Here is a 10,442-nt window from a genome sequence, read left to right as displayed (position 1 = left end):
CCAGGGAGATAAAGCAGCTTTGTGCATGGATGAGTAAGAGGAAGCCTCATTTGTGGTTGGCAGGTCCATTACTCATCCCGCCTGGCACTCCCACTGATTGCTGAGAGAAACAGGAGTTTCTCATTGCACTTTTGTGATGTTACGGAAAAACACGTATCCATCTATCCCAGTTTCCCTGCGGTAGGGGCGATTACAGAATGACATTATTAAGCAGCAGGTTGGTTGTCATATACGCGTCAGCACATAGTAATGGAGGTGAGTAAATATCTCTGACTCTCAAAGTAATTTTTAGACACAAGCACGAAATAAAATGTCTGTCAATGAGTGACTGTCACAGAATCTCCTTGAAGAAGTGATTGCAATTAGGCAGCTCCCAGAGCAAAAGTATCTCAGCTATGTGTGGCAATAGGTCATTCAATACCCATAAATCTGAATTTCCAAAACAAATTAGGTGGGGGAGGAGGTGTGCTTCTTCACATCATACACAAGACTTGCTTTACAAAGGGACTCAGCTATGAGCTCTTTTTAAATTTTTTTTAACTTTTTAATTTTTTTATTTTGAATTTTAAGTGTCTTTTCCCAGGACCCATCAGCTCCATGTCAAGTAGTCATTTCAATCTAGTTGTGGAGGGCGCAGCTTACACTGGCCCATGCAGGGATAGAACCAGCAACCCTGGTGTTACAAGCATCGCGCTCTCACCAACTGAGCTAACCGGCCGCCCCGAGCTCTTTTTTTCAATTGTGGAAAATACACATAACATAAAACTTACCATCTTAACTTGTACTTACCACTAAGTGTACAGTTCTGTGGCATTAAGGACATTCACACTGTTGTGCAACCCTCCCCACCATCCATCTCCAGAGCGTCCCTAAATGAAACTGTGTGCTCATTAAACACTAATTCCCCACCCCCTCTCCCTGAGCCCCAATAATATTATATTCCATTACATGTATAGATCACATTTTGTTTCTTCACTCATCCCTGGGTGTTTTATTTCTACCTTTTTGACTATTGAGAATAATGCTGCTATGAAGATGGGCAGGCAAATACCTCTTTGAGTCCGTTTTCCATTCTTTCTGGGTGTACACCCAGCAGTGAAATTACTGTATTATCTGGTCATTCTATGTTTAATTTTTGAGAAACTGCTATACTGTTTCAGTTCCAATTTCTCCCCCTTCTTGCCGACACATTAGTTTCTGTGTGTGTGTGTGTGTGTGTGTGTGTGTTTTAATGCGTATGTTACACTAAGCAGAAAGAATAGGGCCACAGGGAGAGAGGGGGGAGGAAGGGCAGGAGGAAGTAAGGAGAGACAAAGGAGGGAGGAGATGAGGTCATCCTTAACTTTCCCTGCGTTGATTGATTTTAAGTTTTGTTTTTTTCCAAAATGTGTCAGAAACCCACAAAAAAACCAAAAAGTTGATATTTTGACTAGTTAATAACAATTTGAGCTGCTTTGACATTATTTTTATGCATACAAGTTTCCTATTGTTATTCATTCTTAAAAAACACAAAAATATAGAAAAATGTACATTAGCTTTCCTAAATTTCCTTTCTGGAAGTTTCCATCTGCAGTCAGCAGATGGAAATATTCATTCGGATATATCCAACGGTTGCGGCAAAAAGGTTAAGAAAAAGTGCTACTACTGGACTGGCCAGAACTAGATTTCAGTGGCCAAGAACAAATGCAGGATTCCAGCTTGCCCCTCAAGGTGAACTTTCGGTAATTATAATGAACGATAATATTATTAGCATTTCAGACACCATGACAGTTCTGTCAAGGGCCAAATAAGGACAAGAGACTCCCACCTCCCCTCGGGAAGGAGTGGTTAGCGAGGACCCTCCTGGGAATGCCTATAAAGCCACCCCTAAATTTAGAATATTTCACACTCTCATTTTGAGGGTAATTAATTCCTAAGCCCCTTCGTGCTTCGGTGCAGTCGCTCTTCTCCTGGCCTGCCTGCTCCCACTGTTTTGGGAGTGTACTGTCCTCTTCTCTTTTAATAAATGCACTGATTGCTTGGCTTACCTCGGTGGGAACTTGAATTGTTTCCTGTGGCATATGTGTATAACACAAACCTGTTTTCCAGCAACCAGTATTCCTAATGGGTATGAGGTGTCTGGGTTCTTTTAAATAGCAATATTTAAAAATGTAATGCTGTTTATCAGAAAACAATCTATGCCCAAATTTTAGATAACTGGAATAAATAAGACTGTGGTAAAATCTGTAGGTCCTGTTAGTTACACTTTAAAGGTGGGATGAAGTTTAAGGTACAGAAAGTGAATGAATTATCCTCCTCAGTCTGTGGTCAGTGTCATTTTGAGTCTTGCAAGGCCCCTCTCATATATATCCCTTCACTGCTCCCTGCTCTCCATAACTGGTCCCCTTCTGCTCCCACCACAGACAATGTAATATCACTGCTGAAATAGTAACACAAGATTATAATCAGGGGTCACAATTGTTCTCAAAATACTTTGTAAATAGCTCTTTGTTAATGATCTCACTACTCATCTGTTACTTTCCTCACGTATTGAAGGACTGTTCTTGAGCTCCTGAGAATTGGATGGAATCATCTGGTGAACACCTCCTGGCTGAGGAGGGCCGTGACTAAAGGCTGGATGAAGGACACGGGAACCGCAGACAGGCCCCAAGTTCTACTTGTCAGGGAACTGAGGACTCAGAGTAGCTTCCTGGAAGAGTGATTCCTGAGCTGGGCCCCGGGGATCACGTGGGGGTGGGCTGGGCAGAAGGGGAGAGGGAGGAAGGGCATGGGCAAAAGCTCAGAGCCACACTAGAGCCTGGCCTGTGGGAAGAGCCAAGCGTGGTCAGTAGAGCTGGGGTTTAGTGTTTGGTTGGGGGTGGGGTGGTGAGAGAGGAGGTAAGTAGGAGCTAAATCATAAAGGGTCTTAAAACCATGCTAAAGCCTGCATTTTATCCTGTGAGAAATGCACAGCCATTGACTTTAAACCAGGACATGACATGATTAGGGGTTATTTTTAGAATGATATCTTGAATGTAAATGTGGAAACTAAATTGAATAGGCGTGTGTGTGTGGGGGGTGGGGGCATCTGTTAGAAATCTGCTTTATCCTGGCAAGAGATGAAAAGGGCATTGACAAAAGAGTTCATGCAGGGCGGCCGGCGGGGGTCTCAGCTCCCACTCCCCACATAAGAACTCAGGATATGGTGAGGCCTAAAAGGAACACCCACGGAGCCACAGATAGGGGAGTCATACCACTATATTCTCGCTGGTGGCTGGGTTGGAGACACAGGAAGCAGGAGCCACACTATCCGCAACCTGCCGTCCACTTCTCTGCAATCCGCAACCCGCACTCCACCCTTGCTAGCCCCCATTTGCTGCTAGCGTAGCCACGGCAGTTACATTAGTGGCGAATGGCTCACTGGTTACAGCTGACGGCCAACTAGCCACAGCTGATGGCCATCCAATCACAATTGATGGAGGGCTGTGAGCACTTTTCCACGTGAGGCTGAGCCTGGAAACTACACTCCTTCCTCTGTCCCCACAGAGAGAAACACATTCATTTAGTCATTCCTTCATTCATTCTCTAATGCGACATTCACTCAGCGTTTTTGCTGAGCATCTATTTACTACTATGTGCTAGTATTGTGCTGTGTTGTATGCAGGGGACTCAAAGATAAACAAGGTAACTTTGGGGCCTGCCTCCCAGCACTTACACCTGCTTGGCAGTCCAGGCAAGTACAAAGGTCTTCACAACTTGTGTGTAAGTGCTGAAATGGTACAGAGCATTTTTGGAGCTTATATACCAGAAGCATATTCCAAGAGATTTGGAGCTTCAGAAAGACTTTCTGAAAAACCTCCTTAAAAAATGATGTCCAAACTAAAACCTAAAGGAGGAGCAGAGGATGGCCAGGTGACAGAAGGGGTAGAGTGGGTTCCAGGTAGATGGAGAAGGAGGTGCAACTACCTGGAGGTGGGAGACAGAGAAGTCAGGGCTTTCTGAATGAACGGAAAGAAGGTGGTTATGACGGGAACACAGGAACTATTAAGGGATGGTAAGCAGGGACCTGATTCCAAAGGACCTATTATTATAGAAGGAATGGGATGTTACAGAGAGAAAGGATCAGATGTTGATTTTGAGGGATGTTCAAGTGAAATTATTCAGCAGGCAGTTGATATTCCCCTCACAGATGGCATGTAGGTCTACAGTTGGTGCAGAAATCATGATGAGACAGGTTAGTTAGTATAACTGCTTGGTAGATAGGGAGGTCCCTGGTAAAATAAAGAAAAGACAGCCATATCCTAAAACTTCAGGTTTTGAAATCACTCCTTCGCTCCAGGACATAATGTAACAAGGCCTTGAGGTTAATCATGAAATTCCTTTTGGCCTGACAAACGGAGCAGATCCCAGAGATAAAGAGTGGGTTACTTTGCTAATTCCTTTAGGATGGGCAAGCAGAACAAAGCCTGGTAGACGAATTTCATTAGAAGGCACCAGTTCCCTTCTTCAAACAGGTTCCCTTCTCCAAACAGCTCCCCTTCCCCAAGCAGGCAAGGGAAGGTATAAAAATAAGAGCTTTTGCCTCAGTCATGGGGCACCCCCCATTCGGGACCCCCTCCCGCTTGGGAGCTGCAACCTCTTCTCCTGCCTCTAATAAACTATCCTGTTTTTAAAACTTTTTGCCTCTCCCTGGTCAGTGTTTCCGTTCTTCGGCTTCACGAGACACGATCCCGGCCCACACTCAGAAACTGCCGGCAGATCCAACATCACCTACATCAATGGGAATGAATGAGATCAGAAAGGTGAATCTGCGTGGTTAGAAGACAAGAGAGCTGAAGAGGAAAACTCAGAGAATTTTCACATTTACAGCTCAGACAGAGGAGGACTCTGCAAAACAGGCTGGGAAGGGGCAGCCAGAGGTACAAGAACTCAGAGGCAGGAATCACGTACTTCAAAGACAGAATTTCAAGGTGGGCCAGGTCAAGTGTGGCAAATGACTAGGAGAGGTTAGATAAAACTAGGCTTAAAAGTGGTTATGGAGCTTGTCAAGAATGGTTTCAGTAGAGAGATGGAGATGGGAGCCTAGTGCAGTAGGTGAAATGGTGGCAGGTGAGAAGAACAGAGTGTGAGTCAATGAAGGGGGAGGCCAAAGCATCCTTGGTGGGAAAGCAAAGTCAAAGTCAACCAGGGAGAGTCAATAGAAGCAGCAGTCACGAAGGCAGATTAAGTCCATGGCTGCAGGAGGAGATGGCCAGTGGTCAAGGTGAGAGCCAGCAAGGGAACAGAGATGTTTAAGTAATTAAAGACCAGTAATTCTGGCTGATGAAGGATGAAGAGCAAGTGACCACATTACTTACTGTTGCTGTTATTAACCTCAAGCTTTGATTATAGTCCCCCAGACAGGAAACAAGACTTCTGTAAATGTTATTTAAGCACTCAGTTGATACTGTGTTTCCCTGAAAATAAGAACTAGCCGGACCATTAGCTCTAATGAGTCTTTTGGAGCAAAAATTGCTTATATTAAAAAAAAAGTTGCTTATATTAAAATAAGACCCGGTCTTATGTAATGTAATGTACTGTAATGTAATATAATACCTGATATAATATAACATAATATAATGTAATATAATATAATATAATATAATACTGGATCTTATATTAATTTTTGCTCCAAAAGACGCATTAGAGCTGATGGTCTAGCTAGGTCTTATTTTTGGGGAAACACGGTATTTACTGAGCACTTACAATATTTTGCAATGTATAATGTGCTTCCGTGTATAATGCATGCCCATGTTTTTGGTCCAAACTTTCAGGGGAAAAAAATCTCTTGTTTTAATTTTTCAATTCAAATTTTTTATTTGTTTAAGGTACTTGTTTTGTGTATTATAAAAGAATTTTAGCATTTAGTTTTTAACATATTATGGTACAAGGAATTGTATGTAACAAATAAGTACAAAACACTAGAACAGATACGAAATACAATTAATTTTATGTACTGGTAACAAATTTACAATATTTATGCATCATAGAAGGCCAAGAACTCTTCATCATTGCAAGTTCATTGTAGGTTCAACAAAACCGTTATCGATTGTTGTACTCCAGGGTATTATTTTGCATAACTGATATCGTTATTGATTTCTAGAGTTACACTTAAGCATAAATAAAATAATTAAAAACATTTATATAGATATGGAATTAGTGCTACCCATGTATAATGTGCATCCCTATTTTCCCCTCACAAATTTGGGCAAAAAGGTGCACGTTATACACGATAAAACATGGTACTACAGGCCATGGGCTGGAGATACAAAACGGTTCCTACTCTCTAGTAGCTCGTGTCTTTGAAATGCCTGCACTTTAAAAAGGCAGATAAAACTCTAATTTCCAAAGCATCAAAACAACAAAGAATGTAGATTTTAATAAAGTCCTACTTGATTTGTGTTATATTGGTGCACAGTTGTGGGGAGTTTTGCTTTTACAATCACATTCTCAAGGTCCAAGGGGGTCAAACAGCATTGGAGGCAAATAGTCAGAATCTGAACCTGGAGTCCTGTGTAAGTGGAGCCCCAGCTGAGGAACCTGGAGAAACAGATCACAGGCAGGGACCAGAAAACCCAGGCTGGTAGCACTGAGGGACCAAACGTAAGTGGTTTTACTCATATGGATATAGATTGAGAATAGGTAAATTGCTTTTGATTTATTTGCTGGGTAGCTTTTGGGGAAAAATGTGTTTATACATAAAAATCCTAAAGGGAAATACAACAAAAATATTAACAGTGATTATCTCTTGGAGGGATTATAGATGATTTGATTTTCTTTTTCATAAGTTTTCATATTTTAAAATTATGTCATGAATAGTATTTTATAATCTGAGAAAGTGTGCATTTTTAAACATTGTAAAAGGATATACCAAAAAGGGGCAGGATGATGAGAACATCGCTTCATTCAAAAAAATGGTGAAACATAGAACATTGGTAGGAGAAATACTCAAAAATAACACTGGAAAATTAGGGATCACATGACATGCTTAATTTTGTCACAAAATGGGAATGGTCTTAGGCATTTTCTTTAATCTATTTATCATAAAACCGAGGAATAATAGATCTGAAAAAGATTGTGATTGTGTGCTAACCCCTGCTCACAGCTTCTCTAGAAGAGGAAAATGACTTGCTCAGAATCTATTAATAGCATATAGCTATTATCTACATTTTCCTATTATGTGACATGTAATTTTGTCTTGATATTCTCAGGTAGAAAGTGGATTATGAGGGCAAATATAAATATTGAGAACTGTAATTCTTCATTGTGACATTTTTATTCATGAAAAGAAAAAGTTCTGCTGCATCTGATGAGAGAGTGGCACATTCTAAAACAAAGAAAAGTCACTGCTAACTGAAATAGAATTTTTAAGTTTAATTCGTTTGGTAAGAGGGAAGTTAATTTTTTAAAAGACATGCATGGTTATTCTTAAATTTTACTGAGTAAGGGGAAATGAAAATCATGTTTTGAGTACATATCCTTGTTTTAAACACAATTCCCACTTTTTTTAAAATTACAGTTTATTGGGTGATAATTGTTAGTAAAGTCGCAGCAATTCCCTTTTATTAGCCTCATGGGAAGGGGACCTGCTTTTCTTTGTACCAAATCTCTAAACAAAAGAAGTGAAATGTAGCAGGTCCTGCAAGTCGCTGCTTGTGTTAGCAGGTGGAGGAATATGCTGCCACTGGTGAGAAGAGAAGCGTGCTGCTTTCCACACCCATTCCTGAATTGCAAGAGAAGCTGGAAGGAATCCAGAAGACATGGACAAACCCACAGCTTGTCCCTTGACAGAGAGGTGTGTCCATTCATTTCTCAGGTCTGCTGAAGATTAATGGAGGGACAGCTTGCCTTGGAGGCACTTTCCCTAAGTAGGCTCTGTCCTGATCTGCAATGTTCCAGGCTGTGGGATAGACACACTCGGGCACCTCAGTATGTAAAACTACAAAACACAGCTGCTGACCTGGAAGTCTGTAGACTCTCAATCCTCCAGGGCCGAAAAAACCCCAGTAGCAAACAGCCCTGGGTAGGTTTTCTTTTCCTTGTCACGTCTTCAAAATAAATTAGGGTGAATGATCACAGCTAAATTTGAGAAATTATTGGCACAACTCAATTAAATTCTCCAGACGGAAAACAAATTATTTTTCTATAAAACAAAAATTTGAGTTCAGAACTTACCTAGGATTTTTCAGTACCTGTGAGCAACCTAAAAATTCCACTGCCTTTTCTTCCATTGCAGATGTTCCTCAGGGTATTGTGATGGGGTTTCCTTCCAGGGAACTCAGCTGGACAAATCTGGTCACAGAGAGAAAAATATTGGTAAGATATTGGTAAGAAATATCGATAAAATATTAAAGCAAAGAGCTATTTAGTCAGAATTTTTTTCTTTTGTTCATTTTTGGCATTAGCACAGATAATAATTATTTAGCTCCCACATTTAGGTCTATGAATGAATTTTTGTTTGTAGTGCAAAGTAAGGACTATATTTTCTTTTTTTCCTTTGGCATCTTTGTTGAAACTCAATTGATCATAAATGTCAGGGCTTGTTTTTGGACATTCCATTCTCTTCCACTGATCTATATGTCTATGCCTATTACATAGATTGTCTTGATTACTATAGCTTTATAGTAAGTGTTGAAATCAGGTAGTAAAAATCCTCCAACTTTGTTCTTTTTCAAAATTGTTTGGCTCATTTAAGTATTTTGCATTCCTGTATAACATTTAAGGTCAGGTTTTCAAATTCTACAAAAAACCTTGCCGAGATTTTCATAGGGATTGTGTGGAATCTCTAGATCAATTTAGGGAGGACTGCCCTCTTAACAATACTGAGTCTTCTAATTGAGGTACACGGTTTGTCTCTCCATTTATTCAGATCTTCAGGGAAGTATCTCAGTAATGTTACATGGTTTTTAGGGCAGAGTTCTTGTACTTCTTTTTTTCCTTTGGGGCAGGGGAACAGGACTTTATTGGGGAACAGTGTGTACTTCCAGGTCTTTTTCCAAGTCAAGTTGTCATTTCAATCTTAGCTGCAGGGGGCACAGCCCACCATCCCTTGTGGCAGTTGAGGAGTTGAACCGGCAATCTTGTGGTTGAGAGCCCACTGGCCCATGTGGGAATCGAACCGGCAGCCTTCAGTGTTAGGAGCACAGAGCTCCAACTGTCTGAGCCACTGGGCTGGCTCTTCTGGTACTTCTTTGTTAAATTTCTTCCCAAGTATTTTACTTGGGATACCATGGGTATTTTGGGATACCATTATGAATAGAATTGCTTTTTAATTTCATTTTTGGATTATTCATTCGTAGTATATTGAAATACAATTAATTTTGTTTATTGGTTTTGTATCCTGTGGCCTTGCTGGTCTAGTTTATTCATTTAGTAAGTTTTATGAGATGCCTTAGAATTTTCTATATATACAATCATGTTGTCTGTGAATAAAGGCCGTTTTATTTCTTCCTTTCCAATCCATATACCTTTTATTTGTTTTTCTTGCATTATTTCATTGGCTAGCGACTCCAAGACAATGCTGAGTAACAGCAATGGTGAGAGCAGATCTTTGCCTTGTTTACAGTCTTACAGGGAAAGCATTCCTTCTTTCACTATTTTGTTTACTTATTTTTTTGATTGTGTGAAATACAAAATTTCATAACATAAAATTTATCACTTTAACCCCTTTTAAGTGTACAGTTCAGTGGCATTAAGTATATTCACTTTTTTTTTTTTAAACTTTTAGTTATTTAAATGTGTTTTTCCAGATCCCACCAGCTCCAAGTCAAGTAGTTGTGGAGCGCACAGCTCACAGTGGCCCATGTGGGGATCAAACCGGCAACCTTGTTGTTGAGAGCACCACACTCTAACCAACTGAGCTAACCGGACGCCCGACATTCACACTGTTGTTCAACCATCACCACCACCTATCTCAAGAATTCTTTTCATTTTCCCAAACTGAAATTCTATACCATTAAACAGTAATACCCCATTCCCTTGCTTCTCAGCCCCTGGCAACCACCATTCTGCTTTCTGTCTCTATGAATTAGACTATTCTAGGTACTTTGTATAATTGGAATCATCCAGTATTTATCTTTTGTGACTGGATTATTTCACTTAGCATAATGTCTTCAAGACTCATCCGTGTTGTAGCATGTATCAGAATATTTTCCCTTTTCAAAGCTGAATAATATTCCATTGCATGTTCAGTCTTTCACTATTAAATATAATGTAATTGAAGAAGCTTCCTTTTATTCTTAGCTTGTTGAGAAATTGTATCATGAATGTAAATTGGATTTTGTAATGATTTTTGCAAAAATATTTTTTCTGTAGCTATCGAGATGACCATATCATTTTGTCCCTTTTTCTATTAATAGTGAATTACATTAGTTGAATTTTGGGTATTAAAAAGACCTTGCATTCCTGGGATATACACTTGGTCA

The sequence above is a fragment of the Rhinolophus ferrumequinum genome, chromosome 9 (assembly GCF_004115265.2).
Source record: "Rhinolophus ferrumequinum isolate MPI-CBG mRhiFer1 chromosome 9, mRhiFer1_v1.p, whole genome shotgun sequence".
NCBI classification, from domain to species: domain Eukaryota; kingdom Metazoa; phylum Chordata; class Mammalia; order Chiroptera; family Rhinolophidae; genus Rhinolophus; species Rhinolophus ferrumequinum.
Note: the sequence above shows the minus strand (reverse complement) of the source record.